This window comes from Acomys russatus, chromosome 2, assembly GCF_903995435.1.
Source record: "Acomys russatus chromosome 2, mAcoRus1.1, whole genome shotgun sequence".
Lineage (NCBI taxonomy): Eukaryota > Metazoa > Chordata > Mammalia > Rodentia > Muridae > Acomys > Acomys russatus.
Window position 1 is genome coordinate 5,862,345 of NC_067138.1, and position 24,760 is coordinate 5,887,104.

The 24,760-nt window shown below is 34.7% G+C and overlaps 1 non-coding gene across 1 annotated transcript; it reads left to right on the forward strand.

Moving 5' to 3' along the window:
• Nucleotides 1-23,411: 23,411 nt before the first annotated feature.
• LOC127208096 (U6 spliceosomal RNA) lies at nucleotides 23,412-23,518 on the forward strand. Its single transcript, XR_007833061.1, has one exon. It is a non-coding gene; the product is annotated as a U6 spliceosomal RNA (small nuclear RNA).
• Nucleotides 23,519-24,760: the final 1,242 nt, after the last annotated feature.

Below are 24,760 nucleotides of genomic sequence, written 5' to 3' on the forward strand. Positions count from 1 at the left end.
ATTTATCAGGTCTACACTTTAAGAGAAAACAGACCCTTCCTTTCCCAACAACTAAAAATTGCTATTTACTTAATGGTTGAAGGTGGTATTATGTGCACAATTCTCCATTCTGTCCTGAGATTTTGTTCGGCTTGGCCTTGCACAGGTCTTGAGCGCAATGTCAGATGTCCCAGTTGCTGTATATTTATACATGCAGGTTCCTAGATGCATTCATATGTTTCCTTGGAGTCACATGCCATCTCTTGGTCTCTTTCTGCCCCATCAGCTGCTGTGATCCCTAAATGTTAATGTGGTGTGCTATATATATATATATATATATATATATATATATATATATATATATATATATATATATATTCCCTTTAATGCTAGGCATTGCATAACCACTTATTTTCTGTACATCAGCTAGTTACACTGGGTCTCAGTTAACTATCATCCACTGAAAATGATGTTTCAAAACCTGTTAAAAGATGCATAGATCTACGGATGTAACAATAAGCCATTAGGAGTCAGTTAATATTATACATATTTAGCACCAAAGTAGCAGTATTTTCGACCCTAGATCCTATGACCCGTCAATTGATAGATTTCTTAACCTATAATTCCAGATGTGAGTTTCATATTCCAGAGAAGAACTTTAATACTCACTTCGAACATTCTTGGTACTGCTTGGTATATCTTGCCTAAATGGTCCTTGTAACTCACAGGGCTCATTCCTGGGCATAAATATTTTTTCTCAGGTAACATTCAGGGTATATTCCATCACCATGATAGGGATAAATTTCCAGGTCCAAATAACACCTGTTCTTTGACTCAAGTATAAGGTCTCTTCAGCAACAGGGTCTTATTGTCAAGTTCTAGAGGATAGCAGAGAGTGATGTCAATAGCGTGTTCTATTAAAGGGTCTATGGTCCTATAGTGAGGACTAATATAGATGCACAAAAATAATTTCTACTCTGGTGCCTCACATTTGACTATGTCCCCTGGAGGGGGAGACCTGGTGGCACTCAGAGGAAGGACAGCAAGTAGCCAAGAAGAGACTTGATACCCTATGAGAATATATAGGGGGACGTAATCCCCCTCAGGAACAGTCATAGGGGAGGGGAATAATGGGAAAAATGGGGGGGGAGGAATGGGAGGATACAAGGGATGGGATAAACATTGAGATGTAACAAGAATAAATTAATAAAAAAAATAATATATTAAAAAAAATAAAATAAAAATAAAAATGGGCATCAGAAAAAAAATAATTTCTAGCAGCGTATTTTTAATTATTTAGACTCTACTGTTTAGTAGAGGCATTGCTTCTCTACTCTACTCTACTCTAGGTGCTCTACTCTAGGTAATTCATATATATATGAATATGTGAATATATATATATATATCAAAAGTACAATATGATAAAATATCAAAATTTTAATGGGCCTCAATGCAAGCTTGCCGTTGCTACAGAGATTAAACATTATCCATGTTCTTGATTTTCTGCTTATAGTAGCTTAGAAATAAGTAATGTTAATATCCATCACTGATGAATGGATAATGAAAATGAGCACATTGGGATTTTATTCAGTTGTAAAAAAAATTAATTAGGAAATTAGCAGATAAATCAATGGAAGTAGAAAAAAAGTACTGTGTGAAGGGATTCAGACAGAAAGACATGACACTTGAGGTCTTTGTGTTTAATTTGGAATATATCTAGAAGCCAAGAAACTGTAAAGGGAGCAGTGAGAGTAAGATGACACCTTAAGGCACGGATAGTAGAACATGGTTGAGAAATTCGTGAAGAGACTGAGGAATGGATTGGGAAGGTGTAGTTAGGAAAGAGTTAACAGTCTTGAAGGGAGTCTCAGTGGATCATATGCAAATCTATCACACTGTAAACTAATTTTAAAGATATTAAAATATTTAGAAGAGAGATAACATGCAAGTTGAGTAATGCTTCCCTGAAAGCCATGTGCTGTTAGTGCAGAACTACCACTACTGCTATATGAGTCCTTCTTATGAATTATTTAAAGGAAGTCCCACAGCCCTCCCAAATAATACAAGATGCTGCCATTCTTCTTCGTTGCCCACCACAGGTAGTCAATAGAATCTTATTTTGGAGGTCATCACATATTTTTGATGTAAGATAGACAAGTAAAGCTGGGACCGAGGTGGAAATGTCCTCCTGGATAGCTTTCATAGCACTGAAATGCACAATGCAAGGAGCTGTGGTAGAAAAGGCATCGCCGATGTAACACAACTGTGAGCACCGTGGAGGCTAATCCCAATACATAAGGCTGCATATGCCTACTGGGGCTGTAGTGACACAACCATCTTCAGGAGAGGAATCATCTCCCTGAGTATATCTAAGGCCCAATCTACAGAAAGGAATTATGTGTAGCAACGACCCTCAATAAATAAATACCTAAAGCTGAAGAGGTTTCAGTCCCCAACGCAGTGGTTCTCAAATCGTGCATCATAACCCTTTTGCTTGAATCACACATCAGATATTCTGAAAACCAGATATATACATTATAGTTCATAACACTAGCAAAACTTCAGGTATGAAGTAGCAACAAATTAATTTTATGGTGGGGGGTCGGCACAACATGAGGACTGTATTAAATGGCCGCAAAATGGGGCAGGTTGAGAACCACTTCCCTAAGGTGAACTTATGCCAGATGTCTAGCTAACAAGTTGCAATGACAAAAAACCTTCTAAATATTTATGTTTGTATCCTCAGACAAATTCTACCCCAGCCTTTCTGCAGAAAAACTTTCCTTTGCCATGAACTGTGGTGAACGCACAGATTAATTTATGCTAAAGTTTTAATAAAATGTGATGTTTGAGTGTTCATCCCTAACCTAAACACTTATATTGCCAACTTTAAGTCTCAGAAAATACCACATATTGGGTGATAAAAAATAATATAAGGACTACAAAGTAGAAAGAAGGACTTCAAAATATATTCTGAATATGGCACAGCTGTTGCAGTCATAGCTCTTATGTTCACCGACACTGTATGTACATGAGGCTGAGCCTACTGTTAGTTAAGCATGGGGCAGAAAGAGAATATATTCCACCCTATTAAATTACTGTATTGTTGTAGGTTCTGACAAAGAGAAAGGCATTTGATTTTTGCTCGTGTACCAACAGGTGACCCCAAAAACTGTAACGGATAGTTTAAAACCCATGGTCACACAGAAAACCCTGTTAAAAACCCAGTGGATCACAAGACAAAACAAAAAGACATGAATGTAAGAAAGATATCCTACAAAAAAAGAAAAGAGGTGTTGACAGGGGTGGGAAGCCGATTGGAGCACATAGAGATATTCAAAGAAAAAGTTAATAGAAGTTATATGAAAACACATGAATACGGAAAAGTGACTTGTAGGGAATTGAAAGGTAGATACAGCTGGAGGAAGACAAGGTAAAGTATGGGGAAAATAAACAAAATGTATTTTGTGTATGTATGAAGATATCAAAGAACAATTTAAAAAACTAAAAATATAAAATCAAAATATTAAATTTATTACTTTAAAATTGTGTTTTTCGTGCATATAGTTTTTATTCCTCAGAGATAGTTTATTTTCTAATTATTTGGATAAGAAATTAACAGTATAAATTACATTAGTATGGGTATACATTTATTCAAAAAGAATTTTTGACATTTAATAATGTATATTTATACATATATGAAGTACTAAATATAAGTATATTTGTGCATAAATAAAATGGAATCATTGAAAAAATTATATTATATCTTTATCTACCTTTCATATCTATTAAAACACATGCACACATGCAGTGCACATACATTCGTTATTAGAAAAAATGGAGTATATAAATTATATCTGAAGGAAATTATCTTCTGAACCATTCTCCATTAGTCCTATTAAATAATTACATGGAAGGTAATATCTACTCCAAATTATATCTGTTTTCATAAATATGAGGAAGAGGTTTAATTACAACAAATATTTTTTCATTAGGGAAAACAAGCACTAATTGAGATATGATGATAATTCAATATGATGGAAATCATGCAATGAAATAAGACTTTCAAATCATATTAGTGTACAAATTGCCAGCTTCATGATATTTTTAACAGCATTTCTGTCAGTAACTAATGGTATACACATCCTAGAGAAGCATATTTTACTTGCTCTGGTAGGTTAAAAACTGACAAATACTGTATTTGGGAGTCCACTGACTTCTAAACTGATTGTCACTACTTGTTGACTATTCAAAGGATGTTTACTAGTTTTTTTAAAGAGACTAATTGTAAAAGAACCCAGCTCTCTGACATCATCAATTTAAGATGTAGCATAAATTATTCTGGGCTATGTATTACCTGCAATGCTGTTGGGATGGTGCTGGAGTGGTCGATGTAGCTGAGCCTTTTAAGAATAAAGCAAACACCTCACAGTAATATGGTGTCAATCATTTTAAAGCAAGGTCTGGCTAGTTAGACTAGAAACTACATTATTACCGCAAGTTGTATAATATATTGAAATTATGTTTACCAACTTGAAATGATGACCTTTACTAATATAAAATGGAATAATCTATTTCATGATTTATGTCACATGAGATGCTCTAGCTTAAACATAGAAAAGACCAGTATTTTCTTACTCATTTCCTGAAACTTCCAAAGGCGCTTCATATAGCAAGTGATCGTTGATATGTTGGAGGCAGATGGACATTTGCACTTATTTAATAAAGCCTATGTAGAAGCTTAAAAGGATATTCAATAAAAATTTTAAGTGAGAATAGTGCATATTTGTTTAATAGCTCAAATGTTGGAATAATTTAGTGTGTGTGAATATTTATGTGTATCTTGGAGATAATTTGTAATGTTGGAACTGCATTTTAAAGAGCATAATGAATAATAAAATATTTTTTCAAACTGTTACTTCTTTCCTCTTTTTTATATGTACAATCATGGATTAATTCAGTAAATATTACAATATATGTATTTTCTAGGCACCACAGTCATCATTAAACATTTTTTTGTAAAATAAAATCTTAAAAAATCATACAGTATAGCTGAAAACTTATTCTTTGCAACTTGTAACTAAACTAAATATTGCTTTCTTTTTTTGCCTATTTACTTTATCTATTTATACTAAACTACATACAGTAGGCTTTCCTGATAGTTTCCTTTCTCCTTTTAAATGGACTTGATTATTGAGTGAGTCCTTCAGGCTTTGTAGCATACACTACATTCATGATCCTTTCTGAAAATTGTTCCTATAGCTGCACAAATTCCATTGTGTGCTGGTTTAATCTTAAATACGAAAAATATTTACCTTCAGAGTCTCCAAATATTTCAGTGTTTAGTAGCTCATTTTCTGTGCTACGGTGTGCATAAGTTGATAACTTTCTCTCTCTCTCTCTTTTTTTTTTTTTTTTTTGCCACATATCTACACATTTTTTTCATGTTTCTGAGATAGAGTCCTTTTATAGCCCAGGCTCCTTGCCTGGAACTCTCTATTTAGCCAGGGTTGGCCTTATCCTCCTTCAACATGCTGGAGTTGCAGGCTTGTGAGAAGATCCAGGTCACGGAGGGTAGTGCCATCCTGGGCTGGTGGTACTGGATGCTGTAAGAAAGCAGGTTGAAAAAGTCTTGAATAACAAACCAGTAAGCAGAACCCCTCCATGGCCACTGCTTCAGTTCTGGCATCTGCCTCCACATTTCCACCCTAATTTCCCACAGTGATGGAGTGTGGCCTGAGAGCCATAGGCTAAAATTAACCCTTTCATACTTATGTTGCTTTTGGTCGCCTTATTTTATCATCATAATAAAAGCTTAACCAAAAACAAATAGTTTATTTTCTTTGAAGAAGTATCATTTGTTGACTGACTTGCCTTTTTAAAAGAATCATTTTAAGCATAATGTCTTAGCATTTAACACGAGTAAACAATAAAACCACTTGCTTTAGTTTAGGTGTCTGAACAGAAAGCTACAAAGTAATCGATCATTTAATGATTAGGAGAAAGCGGGGTGATTATCAGTAATGACCATGGGCATCTGTCATTTACGTACTCATTTATGAACTGATAGTGATGAAGCTTATAATTTATGATATTATTGGTCATATACCACAATACTTGAAATTTTATCCATTGTGAAACTGATATTTAGCCAACGGTGCTAGCAAAATCTTGCCATCAAGTTAAAGCGGAGACTGCTTTTAGTCAGTATCCTTTCAAAGTATTACTTTAAACCACAGGAATAATATTTTTTTGGATCAGTAAAAACTATGAAAGTTGGTAGAGACTCAATCCGAATTTTACATGAATATGCAGAAACACTATCCCTCTGAAGGAACTCACTTTATGCATAAAGCACCATGCACTTAAAAAGAAAAAAAAGAGTACTAGAAGAAAAGTCTACCTTAATAAATAGCTTTAGAATAACATATACATGTACTTTCTTTTAATTTATTGTAAGACAGTTGAGAATGATATTCTCAAGTTGTCATTAGGTCTATAGTAGGTAGATATACTTTATGTGTAAGCAAAAGAGCAGTTAATGTTTTACTTCAAACTGAATCAAGATGTGTAGTTTCTATAATTTATCTGAAGTTGATCATAATGTAGATTCTAATAAGGGGAAAGGCAATTAAAGCATGACATCACTAATAATGCCAATGGAGAAATTATAATCAAATACTTTGTGTTTCCTTCCATGAGGGTTGTCTCCCATAGGCTTAGATGTTTGAATACTTGGTACCCAGTAGTTAGCGCTGTTTGCGAGGTCTAGGGGCTACAGCTTTGCGAGAAGAAGATGTAGTTGATATCAGGACTCCAGAGTATGTAGCACTGATACACTTCCTGTTTGCACATTCTGCTCGCTGCTTGTGATAAAGGAGATGTGTGAGATTGCTTAGCTTACTGCTACTGCCACCACAATAGCCTGCCTTCATGGATTCTTATCTCTCAAGAACCATCAACCAAGATAAACTTGTGCTTCTACAAGTCCCGGTATTCTGCCACAGCAACAGAAAAATATCTAGTATATGTTTGATTTTTTCCTCTTTTTAATTTTTATTTATAATTTATCCTTGTTATATCTCAATAGTTATCCCATCCCATGTATCCTCCCATTCCCCCTCCCTTCCATTTTCCCTTACTCCCCTCCCCTATGACTGTAACTGAGGGGGACCTCCTCCCCCTGTATATGCTCATAGGGTATCAAGTCTCTTCTTGGCAACCTGCTATCCTTCCTCTGAGTGCCACCAGGTCTCCCCATCCAGGGGACGTGGTCAAATATGAGGCACCAGAGTACGTGAGAAAGTCATACCCCACTCTCCACTCAACTGTGGAGAATGTTCTGACCATTGGCTAGATCTAGGTAGGGGTTTGAAGTTTACATCCTGTATTGTCCTTGGCTGGTCCCATAATTTGAGCGGGACCCCTGGGCCCAAATCTGCCTATCATAATGTTCTACTTGTAGGTTTCTAGGAGCCTCTGGATCTTTCTACCTTGCTGTTCTCCCATGCTTTTCTCATCTAGAGTCCCAATAGGATAACTGGGACAGAGGGGAGTACATCATATTCTTTATTTTTAATTAATTCTAAAATTAGTATGAACTAGGAACAGAAATAGTAAGTGGAGGAGAAAAATTGAGCATAAGAAACTGAAAGCCAATATCCACAGTGATCCCAGTAATGTAAGTCAATTGGGCACTCCCATAAAAGAATATTATCATATTGCATAAAACAGGGATAAAAAATCATGCTGGGAAGCAAAAAACTTGAATATCAGTTTATTTTAATTTAAAAATTGTTTAGCTTTATTAGCACTGACTCTATAATTAAAAACACAATTCATAAAATATCGGGAAATACCAATCATTATCAAGCCAGGTGTTTTTTTAACATTTCATATTTATGAGCCTAATTAAGCTAAATCACTCTCAGAACTCATAACCTGAGTTCTTATCCTTTATCCCCCTTATCCCTTATTAAATATCTTTTCAAAATGGAGTCATACATGACATATGCTAGGTATTAACCAAAGGATTGTAGATTCCTTAATAAAAATGTGTAGCTATTCATATTCCTTAAATTTACATTAGCCAAAAACATATAAAGATAATAAATTACCCTCCAACATTGGTATTTCAATATGAATCAATTTCCTTCAATAATTGCCCTTATTTACTTGTTTCTGATTATTAAACTCTTCCAACTTTCTCGATAACTTCTCTATCAAAATACTTTGTACTTTGAAATCTGTCCTCAGTTCTACAGAAATTGATTGCTAAAGGTCAAACCATCTTCTAGACAAAAGGATTACACTTCTTAAACCTCATGCTTTTTGATGGGCTGTTCACCAATGGAGAAAGTCAGGTGCTATTCCTCTTTTGAAATGCAATGCTCCTTTAGGCTGTAAGCCTTGAGTTCTTTGAAATGCTTGCATGACTTTGATTCATTCTTTTATTTACTATTTTCCTCTCTTGCTTCCATCTAATTCCCATGATATTCCCGGAAAGGCTCATCATTGTTAAGTGACATCTCAAAATATAACCTTGCAATTTATTTTTTCTTATTATCTAAAAGATGATGTTTACAATTGATGTAATCAACATTAAAATATTCAAACATAAATATGTCCATCTATTTCATAGAGTAAACTTTATGAAAGTTTGTGAATATTCTTTACTATGCAAATCTTTCTTTTTATGGTCAACAAACTTAAACATCAGGTTAATTTATTTATCTGCAATTTGCACTTGTCAGCAAGATCACCACAAGAGTCCATTATGAAAAATAATTTGGTATCAAATTCTAATTCTTTTTCTCTCTTGTGTCCATATTCTGAGATCCAGATCCAGATCATTTTTCTTTAAGAAGTGTCTAAATCATGAACTAGCTGCCATCACTAATGTCAAGGGCTACACTGTGTGAGCTTATTCAAATTAGAGTCAGTTCTCTATATGTAATAACTTAAAAACACGTAATTATTTTCTCCCATATTATCTGCCTCCTATAAGTTAAAACAGTGATTTTTGTTTTTAGAGAATACATATTGGGAAATCATCCCGTTATCTTTAAGCTAGTCCTTATCATGTATCCTATGCCATGCTAGCAAATTTGTCGCACTTTGAACACCATCCATGCGCACTACTATGATTTATTTCATTTTCTTCCATCTACTTGACCTCTTCCACTCTGTCACTTTATACAATTGCTTACAAAAAGTTTCTGTAGTGAACTTGAGAGATGTCTTTCTATTAGTTTTTGCCATTGGAGGCATAAGATGATGGTAAAGCCTTTCATTCTCTATCAGTAAATATCTCAGGCTTGATTTTGTTTTTATGAATGTCATCAAAACAGTGTTCCTAGACAAAATCCCTTTCAGAAAGGGCTGTAACTTCTGATATATTTTTCAGTAGTCAATACTGAATCACTGGCACTAGAAAAACTAGACATATAGTATGTTTTCTAAGTACAATATGTAACATAGCCCTCTACTACCTCCCCTTCTTGTCTTCTTTTAAAATAGCACCTGTAGTTTGAGGTAATGTCTTTGTATGATTTTCTCTTAATGTAGATTTCCTCAGGGCAAGCCATTTCTCTTTTCTTTTATATCTCTGTGAATCCAGCACATTGATTGATATATCACATACATTTATTGAATAAGGAGAAGAATGAGTGACAACACTGAATTATTACAATTTTGCCTTTCATATGGAGAGAAGTTGTTTGGTAATCCTCACTGTGTAAATCACATCACAGCATAGCAATAAACTGTCTAAAGGGGTGTTGTGAGCAAATAAAAAAGTGAGGAACTTATTTGAATACTTACTCTGGTTTCCATCCCTGTCTAGGAAAGGACAGCCCATGACTCTCCCTTCTCCATCTAAGAAGGTATTTTACATGAAACTTGAGGAGTTGCATTCACACCATAATTACATTCAGAAGAGTGTAATTCTGAAACATATTGTAAGCTCTCTAGGGCCATTAAAGTATGGAGTTCTAGGGCCAAGTTTCCATTTAAGTTAGAGAAATATCTCATTGTGGTCCTCAGTAAATATTGGGCATCTCAAGAAAATGAATGTTACTATAAATCCAAGTAATGGATATTTTCTAAGATTGATGTCTTTGTCCTGTGATTAGTCATTGAGAGAAGCTTATCAATTCAGTAACTTTTCAAAAACTATTGATTTTGGGTTTACTATAACTTCTAGCTTAGCAATTTTTAAGTTCTATAATCTGTGAAAAAATCACAAAATGAGCATAATTAATTTCCACATATCACTAAAATATACATTAAATTGTCATTGTGTTACAGTAAATTTATAAATATGATGTTAGATCTTGGTACCATATAACCCACATCAACAAAATATGAAGACCCCATTTGACTGAATGACTCTCCTACATAGTTTAAAGAAACACTAGAGAATGCACATAACAAAAACATGGGTTTCAGGTTGTTTAAAATGTGTACAACATGTGCAGGTAGATTGCTTAGACATTTATTGGAGGGTCATCCAAAGACCATCACAAAGAATATATATATACAAGACTTCAGGTAATGTGAAAATGTAAGTTTCATGTGATTTCTTCCAAAACTAATACATTTTCCAACCTCAGATGATTATAGTTCATGTGCTTTATCTTGTATTTTTTATGAATTCACTATGCTTTTAGGAGGACAGTAGTAATTAGTGTATAGGTGATAATAGTCAATAGATTTTCAGAACATAATTGATTGCATATATTCCTCAATATGTATCATGTATATGTCCACCCACAATGCATCTACCAACCTATTCATTATTAAACATATATTGAATTGTCTATCTGCCTACCTTACCATCATCTATTTATTTTTCTATCTATCATCTATCTAACTATTATCTGCATTTATCATTTACCTGTTTTTTTTTATAAAATTTTCTAACTTTTAAGAATTAGTTCTTCTCAAATCCAGTCTTTACACAGTGGTCAAGATAAAAAATTTAGCATTTTTAGCTCATTCAATTGTCCAAGGATGGTAGCTCTACTAAATGATTTGCCGTAAAATTCACAAGAGTCTAGAGAGGTAAGGCTTAGAAATGAATGACACAAATCAATCACAATAATCTCTAAATGTCAATAGTACTAATTAATTAATCAGTGTTAAGTAGCATGTCATCAAGGGAATGATTTTCTAAATGGCATATAGTTATAGTAACCATAATAAATATGAACATTACAACTTTTGTAAGCTGAGTATATCAAACATCATTAGAAATGCTATCTGATATCTGCCTCCTATTATGCTCTTCCTTGTTAATTTCCTTTAAGCTACAAAAGTCAATGTTTGTTATGTTACTCAAGCAAAGCTGAGTTTGGAAAGCAACAGAAGAAGGACAAAGCCCATTCATACTGCACTGGGGATAGCAATGTATCAGAGTGCTAGGACCTTACATTTTTCTGAGATTTTTTTTTAAAGAAGACTTTTATGTTCTTAAATGATTCATCCTATTCCTAAGTGGCTGAAAGTAAGTTGTGTCTTTATATCTTCATGTAAACTTATGGTTACATGTTTGGTCAAATTATCATGTGATCAATGCTTTTGATCCTAGTCAGGAAAGCTTTGTGGCTCTATACTTAGGGATTTAGGAAGAATCTCTTGCAAAGTTGACACTGACTAACTTCAGCCTTAAATCTTTTTAAGTAAAAAGGGAATAGTACACTTAATTATTTCTTTTAAAGAATGTTAATTTTTCATACAAAATATTTGATTATATTAATTCCTCTTGCCTATACCTTCCAGATTCTCCCACCACCCCTAACAGCAAATAAACAAAAAATAAAACAGAGAAAAATCAGTGATGAAAAGGAAACAAAATTACATGCAAAAACACTTAATATATTTTTGTGTTGGTCTAATACTCCCAGGCATAGAACCTGCCCTAGAATATTGTTTATATGCACAGAGATATGCTTTTCCTCTTTCCTAACAGGTGCAAATTGCAAATAGTGGGTTAACATATATATATATATATATATATATATATATATATATATATATATATATATATATATATATATACCTTGTTCATACATGGGATTTTAAAAAATTCACTGAATACACACACTAAAATGCATATGTTAATAAGTTTAAAAATTTATTTAAAACTACTCCACAAAATATATTTTCAAGTAAGACAAAAAAAAAAATGTAAAAATCTTGAGCAACAGGCAGTACAAACAAAATACTTTTTGCTAAAAGGGAACCGTTTCAATCATCCTTAAAAATCTAAGCTGCTAGTTCCAATAGACTCATTTGAGATATCCTCTCTTGAGATTCTCCACCACATGTAGCATGACATTAATACTATGCCATTGTACTAGCCACTATCATTCAAGTTCCTCTGAGGTATAGTGCTTCTGGACTCTATTGGTGATGATGCTTGACTCTCCATCTTTGGTTTTCACAGTGTGAACAATTCTCAGACACAAAGCAGGTACCATTAACCATCTTTTACCATCTTTCCTCAAGTCTGTTTGTGAAACTGTGAGACTTTGAATGCTTTGGACAATGTTTTTTTATATGTGCTTTTTCCTTGAAGTGAGAGCCTGCCTTTTCTGATAATTGTGGTATTTATCTTTTTAGGGTATGCACATGGTAATTTTGCTATTTCATGGGAATTAGAGCCTGCCCAGAATATAAACTACTGATTATTTCCCACCATCTGTAATGAGCAGGCTTATTGATAAATGAGAAATCTATGTTTCTATCCTAGGACCTGTGACAAACTCAGTGCTTCAATTAGCATAGGGGAAGATTCATTCGCATAGGGTTCCTATTGCTGTTAAGAGACAACATGACCACAACAATTCTTGTAAAGGAAAACACTTCATGGAGGCTGACTTACAATTTCAGAGGTTTGTTCCGTTATTGTCTTAGTGGGAACCATGGTAGCATTCAGGCAGACATGGTGCTGAACAAGAATCTGAGAGTCCTGCATCTTAATCTGCAGACAGCAGAAGTGACTGTAAGCCACACCGGGTAATAGCTTAAGAATAGCAGACGTCAAGGTCACCCAAAATGTGACATACTTCCTTCAAGAAGGCCACCCCATTAATGCCACTCCCTATCAGCCAAGCATTTAAACACATGAGTCCATGGAGCCCATTCCTATTAAAACACCACAAAAGACTTGGAAACAGAAGTGCAAGCAGAGAAAATCAGGATGGATATATATATATATATATATATATATATATATATATATATATTATAAGCACTCATAAACAGTGGCTTAGCTTGTCTTTGCAAATGGCCTTCCTAGTAAGATACTAATGAACAATTTGGTCATTTATCTTGGAACTTTGACTTTGTATTAGCATGTTTTATTCCTTTTAGATTTCTTATTTTCAGTACTCTATTTGTTTCTGTCATTCATTGTCATCCAGGTGGCCTGGGTTCCACATCCTGCAGTGCAATCCAGGAGCTGCTTGCTGAGAATAGATGGACCTCAAGATCAAAGGTCTTTTTTCTCACTTAGGGGCAGATTAGAGCTCTCATGCTAGGTGAGGCTTCTGGCCCTAGAGGAGAAGGGAGACATAAGTTTCCAACTGGTATTACAGTTATCTCTTCTAAAATTAAATTGCTGAGATCAAGCAGCAGTTGAAATTCATGAGTTCAAAAAGCTTGTGATGATACCAAAAGTGTTAGGATAGCAGGTTACCAAGAAGAGACTTGATACCCTATGAGCATATACAGGGGGAGGAGGTCCCCCTCAGGAACAGCCATAGGGGAGGAGAATAAGGTGAAAATGGGAGAGAGGGAAGAATGGGAGGATACAAGGAATGGGATAACCATTGAGATGTAACAAGAATAACTTAAAAAAAATAAAAAAGAAAACAAAAAATGTGTTACAGACATTTGTTGAGCTGCTACAGTAAGCACAGAAGAAGTGGACATAAGGCTGAAACCATCCAGAAAGCAGGTCCAGTGAGATACACACCCAGCATGTGCCTCACAGGCAGTGTGAACTGAGCTTGCTGCTGCCAAGAGTTCTGCCATCACTGCCTTGACTTCCATAACTGGCAGTCAAATCCCAGGTATCAAGCAACGATTCTTACCCAGAATAAATATGTCTTAGTCAGTTTTGGTGGATGAGTGGAGTGAGAGGGAAAGCCACCCTTTATTTATAAATGTATAAACCCTGGGTAATGGGGAGCTGTTTGAGGGTGAGTGTGCCTGATTCACTGGGTGTATGGATGCAAAGATATTTAATCTACATATAACAAAACAGTTCTATCATAAGAAGGAAAAGTAGTACTTAAATATCCTATGGTGGGGGAGAATCTGCAAGTACAATTAAAGTGTCATTGGTTGAATGCCAACAACTTATTAGCATAGGGTGGCTATCTCCAGGAATACCCAGGTAATTGCTGACAAGGCTCAACAGGAGCATGTGTCCTCCACAGATCAGACAAAGAAGAGGGAGCCCTCCTGAGAAAGGGAGTCTGTCATACTATACCAAGTTCAGAAGCTAACTGGAGATGCCAGACTTCAGTCTTAACAGCAGGGTTTCCAAACATGTTTCAAATATAATAGAAATGTTAATGCCATAGTAAATTTAAAACAGTGTTGGTAGTTCAGTAAACAAATTAAATAAATATTATAATAAACCATACTATAATATAGTATAGAAAGAGCAATGTGCTTCTATTCTCTCGTTTCAATTTCATTTCATTTTTACTTATTCAGACAATGTTCTTGGATGCAGGAAGAATTTTCAGAGTAGTTTGTATACTGAGCCAGAAATACCAGTGACATGAACAAGGGGGGCAGGGATTATTCTTTCCTTTATAATCACTGTCAAACAAATTGAAAATTGAACATGGGTCCTGTTATTTATGTTCATAACCAGCTTGAGATTTTTTTATTTGTCACACCATATTCCAGATAACAAATGAATTTCCAAATGTCAGCACCCCCATCTATTAGGTATATATCCGGTAAATCATGAAACTGTTTTATAATGATTGTGACTAAACGCCTATATTACTATGGTAGTTTGAATGAGAAGTCCTCATAAGTCTCAGGCATTTGAATACTGAGAAGTCCCAGTTGATATAAGTGACATGGCCTTGCTGAAAGAAGTATGTCACTGGGTGTGAGGCCCTGGATTTAAAAATACCTGCTGACATTTCTCACTAGCTCTATCTGCTTTGTGTTTTCACTTTGAGATGTGTGATCTCAGCTGCTGCTGCTCCAGATGCCTGCTGCCAGTGATCTCCACTGTTCCACCATGGGTCCCTCTGGAGCCTTTAGCCAAATAAACACTTTCTTCTACAGGTTGCTTTGGAGGGGGGTGGGATTATCACCAAATAAGGAAAGTAACAAAAAGTATTTAAGACAGTTGTACTCAAATACTCAGCATTATTTCAGGTTCAGAATATGGTAGTTCATGTGGGAGGTTTTTCAGTTCTCCTAAAACTACTTTTGCTTGTTATAAGACGTTATAAACATGCTAACTACAGATACCTGCCAACTTCACATAAGTATCCCACTAAAACATGAAATATAAGGCTATGACTGTAACTCTATTGTGATGCATATGGATGAGGATGACCCTGAGTTCTATACCCAGCACCATTGAACGTGCAAACATATTCTGTTTAAATTGCTTACATATTAATAAGCGATTAAAGAGTATAACTATAATTTTTAAAAATTAATAATTTATTTTGTAACTGTATAATTGGTTTTGTAACTCTATTCATGTATTTACATTTTTTCTACTAGCATGGGTTGTTGACTCCCCAGCTTCTCTAAGAGTCTGTGAAGCAAAAATATTTAAGAACAGTTGCTATAACACGTTTATTTGAGATACAAATCTAAACAAGAAAGTGAAAGTCTTGTACAATGGAAATATGAAGATAATGAGGAAGGAAGCTGAACAAGAGATAAGGTAGTAAGTCATGTAGTGCTCATGACCAGTAGGATTAATTTGTGAAAATAGACAGCCAACCAAGTTAATCTACAGATTCAATATGAGCTCCATCAGTGATCTACATTTAATGTTGGCTTCCTTGGTTTGGTACCAGAGCTGTGAGTTCTCACTCAAAGGATTGGAAGAATGAACACACATTTACACAAAGTAAAAAAATTAACATTTACTTCTTGATTTCATAAATATGTACCTTTTTAAACACTTGGTTTCTGAAAAATGATTTTCACATCACATTTAAATTTATAGTTGGCTCATTAGTGACTGTTTAAATGGACACAGTAGTTAGTAAGTATCTATAATGGGTTTGGCTTGTTGTCTGCCGAAACACTGGTGTGTATTCCACACAGCTTCTAACAGGACAATGAGATATTCTTCTTCCAATATTATAACAAGTTTCAAATAGATTCCATACAGTGTATAATGTTGATTTAAACAATGTATTAGTGAGCGTTTTGGTGGGTTTTTTTTTTGTTTGTTTGTTTGTTTTTAGTTAAAAATAGATTCTTGGAGAGGAATTTGGAGATGAAAGAGGAAGGAGGGCTTCAACTGGGATACAAAGTAAATACCTTATTTTTTTAAAAGAAAGAAAGAAAATAGACTCCTCTCAAACAGTATGTCCTGACTGCAGTTTCCCCTCCATGTACTCTTCCTAGACACTCCTACCTCCTCTGTCTCCTAGGGCCACTCCTTCTCCTAACCAATATGTGAAGCTTAGCATGGAATCTTTAATTGTCTATGTTTAACTTTGTGTTCTTATAGAATCCAAAAATTAGAAAAGGACCATTGGTAAGAGGGATAAGAAAGACATGAAGGTGAATAGCTAAGTCATAATTTGTAGATACTATCTTGATATTTATTTTGTTGTCATTTTGTGTGCTCCAACTTTCCTGAGCTTATTCATTATTTCTAACAACACAGAAATATTTCCTCATACTCAACAAGTATTAAACTGTACACTAATTAAATGTTCCAGTTAGAGTGTTAGATAATAAAGTAAGTAAAAACAGGACATACATTTTAAAGACTTCAAAAGCTGGACTTTGTTTTATAGAAATAAGAAGTTAATACTTTGAAATCACAATGATAACAAAATTAGAAAAACCTAATGAATGTTTAACTGTGTCAGATCTTATTTTATGCTTTAATTGCATTGCACTCATTCTTTTGTTTGTAGTATTATGTGTGAGTGAATGATTGTATGTGTGAGTGTGTGTGAAGTACACATACCTGCTTGTTTTAATTTGTACACGTGTGTGTGGCTATATATACATATTTACATGTACAGGTCAGAGTTGGGAACTGAGCATCTTTCCTAGATCGTAGTTTGCCCTTTATTTTTGACACAGTGTTTCTTCTTCCACTAACAGTTCCTCAAACTTTGCTAGGTTGACTTAACACTAAGCATTGGAGACACACCTTTCTCTATCTTCTGCACAGAGGTTTCAGTTATTCACATAAATGTCTGGCTGGGTTCCAGGGATAGTACTCAGGTCCTTAAGATTGAGTGGCATGTACTTAACTGACCTAGGCTTCCTGACAGACTGTATATCTTTTAATTGTAATTTATACAACACCTTTGTCTTTGCTCTCTGGATGATAAGATCTGAAAAATAAACACACTAAAGACTCTCAGTTAACAGTCAAAGTAGTTTATACTATGACACAGACTTTTAATAATAGGATACAAAAGATGTAATTTAAGTTCATTTTCAAATTGTCCTGATAGGACATGTATTACATTTAACCAAATGACTTGATGTATTTCATGTTCTCCTGTTCTACTCTGTAAATATTTCTCTAATTGTTCCTTTTCCTCAGCGCATGGTTTTTAACGAGCTGATCATTATATATTCAGTATCATAATTAGATGTATGCATTTAACCATGAAACAGTTTCAATTACAACACCAAAGATTTCATCAACAAATAAAAATTAAATGTCTATATAATATACATACTGGAGTTGCTGTACATTATTTTCATCTTAGAAAATGATTTAGATTTCTATAATGACATAATCATCTCCAACGGGATACAAGAGATGGAAGAGAGAATCTCTGATAGAGAAAATACAATCCAAGAAATTGATATATAGGTCAGAGAAAATGTTAAATCTAACAAGTTCCAGACACAAACATTCCAAGAAATCTGGGCAACTATGAAAAGTTTAAACCTAAGAATAATAGGACTAGAAGAAAGATAAGACTCCCAGCTCCAGAGCTCAGAAAATATTCTCAACAAAATCACAGGAAAAAACGTCCGCCACTTAAAGAAAGAGATGTCTATAAACTTACAAGACGCTTACGGAACACAAAATAGATTGGGCCCAAAAAAGACAATCCTCCCACCACAGAATAATCAAAATATCAAATGTACAGAGCAAAGAAAGAACATTAAAAACTGCTAGGGAAAAAGTCCAAGTAACATATAAAGTCAGAACTTACAGAATTGCACCTGACTTATCAACAGACAATGAAAGCCATAACGGTCTGAGAAGATGTCATGCAGACTCTATGAGATAACAGATGTCAGCCCAGTATACTCTAGGCAGTAAACCATTGGGTCACAATGGAAGGAGAGAACACGATATTCCATGACAAGTTTAAACAGTACCTATGCCCAAACCCAGCCCTACAGAAGTAATTCTGTGTTTTCCTGGGTGCGATTAGCCTCCTTTGATCTTTTCATGGATTTGGGTTTGCAAGTATTTTCTTGAGAACTTTGCAACTAACTTCAAAAAGGACCTTGACATATCCCCATTCTCAGGTTGAATTTCTATGTAGTTTATTTATTAGGATAACTGTGACATCATAAAAATAATTTGGCCATGTTTCTTATGGAATAGTTTGAGGTGTATCAGGTATGCTGCATTCCAGAAATACAGGGATAACTCAACTATGTAAACCAATAAATGTTATCTACCATATAAAGAAGTTGAAAGAAAAAGGAAGGGTGTGATTTTTCCATTGCAGAGCTGCCATGCTCTCAGGTATGTCTTACTTTCAGATTTTTAATGCACATTCTCTTTGTAAGTTTTTTTAATTTAATTTTTGTACGTGAAATTTTTTCTGCATATATGTGTGTGTACCATTTGTGAGTCTGGTGCCTGGAGAAGTCTAAAAATGGTGTCTAATATTTGAACTCAAGTTAAAGATAGGTGTGAACTTCTTTGTTCATACTGAAGATAGATCCTGGGTCCTCTATAAGAGTCACAAGTGCTTTTAAACAACTAAGTATCTCTTTGACCCTAAATATGTCTTACTTTCTTCCAGAGGCCCTCTCCTTCTATTAACATACTTAAAATCTACGTTAAAATAACTTTAAATAAAGATAAATTGTGCTTTTTACTGGATTATTGTAATTTTTGTTCCTCTTAGAAAAAGCCAAAGATATTTTCTTACTTGAATTGAGGTGATAAAAACATAAAAAGGGGGGATGGAAATACACAATAGAAATAGACTGGATTTGATACTCTCTTCTGCCTTTCATGGGTATATAATTTACCCAAAAATACAGTCAAAACACCTATGTATATAGATTGAAAAAAACAGTTACCCTACTATATTATATATTTCTGAGACTATTGTGAAAGGCATAATTGATTTCTTTTTCGGTCCACTTATTTTCATATATTATAGGAAGGCTACTGATTTTTGTGAGTTAATTTTGTACCTAGCTACTTTTCTGAAAGTATTGTCAACTATAGGTATTTTCTGATTAATTTTGGGGTCACTTCTATATACTATCATATCATCTGTAAGTAAATATACTTTGACATCTCACTACTCTATTAGCATACACTTGATCTTCATTTCCTATATTGATCTAAGACTTTAAGGTCTATATTGAACAGGCATTTAGAGTGGAACATCTCGTTGTCTTCTTGATTTGAATGAGATGCTTTGAGTTTCTATTTAAGATGATGGAGAAAATAGCCTTGTAATTTTTCTTGTTTTGTTGAGTTGTCCCTTATTCCTAGTCTCTCTAGGATTTTTCTTCCAGACAGGGTTTCTCTGTGTAGCCTTGACTGTCCTGGATTTGCTTTGTAGACCAGGAAGACCTCAAACTCACAGAGACACTTTTGCTTCTGCCTCCCCTAGTTCTGGGACTACAGATGTGCACCACCATGACCATTTTCTCCAGGATTTTTAACATATGGTGCTGTTGAAATTTTCATGGTCTTTTCTGTATCTAATGAGATGATCATAACCGCTTCCTTTTTCTTTCAACTTCTTTATATCGTAGATAACATTTATTGATTTACATAGTTGAGTTATCACAGTATTTTTGGAATGCAGCGTACTTGATCATAGTGGATAATATCTTTGATCTTTTTACGGATTTGGGTTTGCAAGTATTTTTTTCTTGAGAACTTTGCGACTAACTTCAAAAAGGACCTTGACATATCCCCACCCCCCGGTTGAGTTTCCATGTAGTTTATTTATTAGGATAACAGTGACATCATAAAAATAATTGGACCATGCTTCTTATGGTTTTTTATGGAATAATATGAGAAGTATCAGTTTTAACTACTTTTTGAAATTCTACTAGAATTTAGTGTTAATATAATCAACCATCTGGCTTTTTTTATTACCTGACTTAATTATTGATTCTATGTCACTATAGCATAAAAGGTGTGTTTAAATTCCTAATTTATCCTCACATAATTTTGGTTAGTTGTAAAGATCAGAAAAATTATTCCCTAATTTTAGATTTTCCATTTGGTAAAATACAATATAAAAGTATGTTCTTATAATTTTCTGGATATCCTCAGTGGCTCTTTTTATGTTTTCCTTTCATCTCCTATTTTGTTAATGAGGATCTTCACTCTTATTTTAGTTAATTTCACTAAGGGTTTTGCTATCTTATTAATTTTCACAAAATAACTAACTCTTTGTTTAATGGATTCTTTGTGTTTATTTGTTTTTTCTTTTTATTTTTTTTCTATTTGGTTGGTTTTATTTCTGAGTTAGATTATTTCTTTCTGTCTACTCCTTTTTTATGTGATTTGTCTTTTCTCTTTCTTTCTTCTTTATTTCCCCCTTCTTTTGTTCTTGAGTTTCAAGTGTGCTGTTAAATATTCTATATAAAATCTTTCCATTTATTTTAATGTAGGCACTGGATGCTATGAACTTGCATCTTTCATCATTGTTTTTCATAAGTTTGTGAATGTCATGTTTTTATTTTCCTCCTCCTCCTCTTCATCCTTCTCCTCCCTATCCTCCTGTTCCTTCTTCCACTATTTTTGTTTTGTTTTGGTTATGGTTTTTGGTTTTTTGAGGCAGGGTTTTCTCTATGTAGCCATCAATGTCCTGGACTTTTTTGGTAGACCAGGATGGCCTGAAACTCACAGAGATCTGCATTCTTCTGCATCTTCAAGTGGTGGCATTATAGGTGTGGACCAGTCTGTAATTGAATTATAAAACTTCTGAATTTTGTTTGCTAACACATTGCCATTCAATAGTGACTTGTTCACTTTCCATGATTTTTTTTAAATGTTTTCTGTTTTTTCTGTTATTGCTGATTCCCAGTTGTAATTTGCAGTGGTCAGATGAAATGCTGATTGCCATTTTGATTTTTTTCCCCTCTATTAAAACTTTCTTTGTGTCTATGTATGTTCTGTAAATATCTGTTAGATATTTTTATAAAATCAATGAATGTCCAAGTTGACTTATTAATTGGTAAAAGTTGGTTATTGAAGTCTCTAAGTATAGTTGTGTGATGGTCAGTCTGTGATTTGGGCTGTACTTTACATTTCTTTCATTAACATGTGTATACATTTGCTTGTTTCTTTTTTTTTTTTTTTTAATTTATTCTTGTTACATCTCAATGTTTATCCCATCCCTTGTATCCTCCCATTCCTCCCCCCCCCATTTTCCCATTATTTCCCTCCCCTATGACTGTTCCTGAGGGGGATTACGTCCCCCTATATATTCTCATAGGGTATCAAGTCTCTTCTTGGCTACTTGCTGTCCTTCCTCTGAGTGCCACCAGGTCTCCCCCTCCAGGGGACATGGTCAAAATTGAAGCACCTGTGGTACATATACACTATGGAATACTACTCAGCTATTAAAAACAAGGAATTCCCGAAATTTGTGGATAAATGGATTGAGCTAGAAATGATCATAATGAGTGAGTTAACCCAGAAGCAGAAAGAATCAAATGGTATATACTCACTTATATCTGCATACTAGCCCAAGGGGCATGTCCCACGAAAGCCTTCACTTACCAGAAAACTGGGACAGAGGGGAAGGCATCCTATTGGGACTCTAAATGAGAGACGCATGGGAGAACAGCAAAATAAAAGGATCCAGAGGGTCCTAGAAATCTACAAGTAGAACAATATGATAGGCAGATTTGGGCCCAGGGGTCCCGCTCAAACTAAGGCACCAGCCAAGGACAATACATTTGCTTGTTTCATAGATGTTAAGAATTACAATATACTCTTGGAATATATTTCCTTTGAAGCATAAATATTCCCCTCCCTGTCTCTTCAGATTAGTTTTAGTGTGAAGTTTATTTTGTTAGAGATTAAGATGAGTATCCTGTCTTGCTACTTTGGTCTATTTGCTTAGAATTTTTTTCCATTCTTTTATCTTGACATGATGCCTGTCCTTGATATTAAGCTGTGTTTCTTGAATGCTCCTGGAGGATGAATCCAGTTATCCATACTGCTACTCTGTGTTCTTTTAATTATGTAGTTGATACCATTGATTTTAAGAATTATGAATGAGTAAGGTGATTGATTCCTGCTATTTTATCATTGTGCTATGCTTTGCGACTTTTGTTTGGTTTTATTTTCCCTCTTATTAATTTTATATCCTTGCTTTAGCCCAAGTCCTTTCGGACCCCCAGTCCTACTCTCTCTCCTTCTCCCACATTCCTTTTCCTTACTGCTCAGAAGAGGGAACCTCCTTCCACTCTACCCAAGCTCATTAAGTCCTATACAATAAAAGATCCTCTGGAGGAATTTTTGGGGTCATTTATATACAGTATCATATCATCTGCAAATAAGAATAATTTGACTTCCTCCTTTCCCATTTGGATCAACATGGTCTCCTTTTGATGTCTTATTGCTCTGGTTAGAACTTCAAGATCTATATTGAAGAGATATGGGGAAACTGGGCAGCCTTGGCTGGATAGAAATTTAACTCAAAAAAACTCAGTAGCTTTCCTATATACAAATGACAAACAAGCAGGAAGAAATGGGGAAAACTACACCCTTTATGATAGCCACAAGCAATATAAAATATCTAGAAATAACTCTAACCAAACAAATAAAGGACTTGTTTGAAAAAAACTTTAACTCTCTGAAAAAAGAGATTGTAGATGACATCAGAAGATGGAGGGATATCCCTTGTTTGTGGATCGGGAGAGTGACCATAGTATAAATGGCCATCTTATCAAAAGCAAATTACAAATTCAATGCAATCCCTATCAAAAGACCTACAAAAGTGCTCGCTTCGGCAGCACATATACTAAAATTGGAACGATACAGAGAAGATTAGCATGGCCCCTGCGCAAGGATGACACGCAAATTCTTGAAGCGTTCCATATTTTTAACAACCAGATGAAAGAAATAAATAAAACGATTCAAGCTCTGAAGACCTATAAAGAAGCAATGGAAGAAACTCAGGAATATACAAAATATCAGATGAAAGAAATCAAAAAATCAGTTCAAGATCTGAAAATGAAAATGGAGTCAATGATAAACACACAGACAGAAGAAAAACGAGAACCTGAGACCTCAGAGAAGAAGGCAAGCAACACAGTGGTGAGCTTTTCTAACAGAATCCAAGAGATGGAAGAACGAATCTCAGGTCTAGAAGATACAATCACAGATATTGACTCAACCATTAAAGAAAATGCCAAATCTGGAAAACTCCTGACACAAAACATCCAAGAAATTAAGGACACCATGAAAAGAAGAAATTTGCGGATAATAGGCATTGAAGAAAGAGAAGACATCAGACTCCAGGGCCCAGAAACTATTCTCAACAAAATCATAGAAGAAAATTTCCCCAATCTAAAGAAAGAGATGCCTATAAACATACAAGAGGCCTACAGAACACCAAATAGAATTGACCAGAAAAGAAAAACTGCCCGCCACATAATAATCAAAACACAAAACATGCAGAACAAAGAAAAAATATTAAAAGCTGCAAGGGAAAAGGGCCAAATAACATTTAATGGTAAACCTATCAGAATTACACCCGACTTCTCGGCAGAGACCATAAAAGCCAGAAGGGCCTGGACAGAGATCCTGCAAACCCTAAGAGAACACAGATGCCAGGCCAGACTACTTTACCCAGCAAAATTATCAATAACCGTTGATGGAGAAAACAAAATATTCCATGACAAAAACAAATTCAAACAGTACCTATCCACAAACCCACCTTTACAGAAGGTACTAGAAGGAAAACTCCATCGCAAAGGGTCAAGCTACAACCAAAACGACCCAGGAAATAGATAACTATCCCATGGCAAAAACACAACTACACAAACGCTCGACTGGAAACAACATCAAAATTAAGACTCTTAACAGTCACTGGTCATTAATATCTCTCAACATCAATGGCCTCAATTCTCCAATAAAAAGACACAGACTAACTGAATGGGTACATAAACAAGATCCAACATTCTTCTGCATCCAAGAAACACATCTCACCCATAATGAAAGGCATTACCTCAGGGTAAAAGGTTGGAAAAAAATATTCCAAGCAAATGGTCACAAGAAGCAAGCAGGTGTAGCCATTTTAGTATCGAACAAAATAGACTTTCAACCAAAATTAATCAAAAGGGA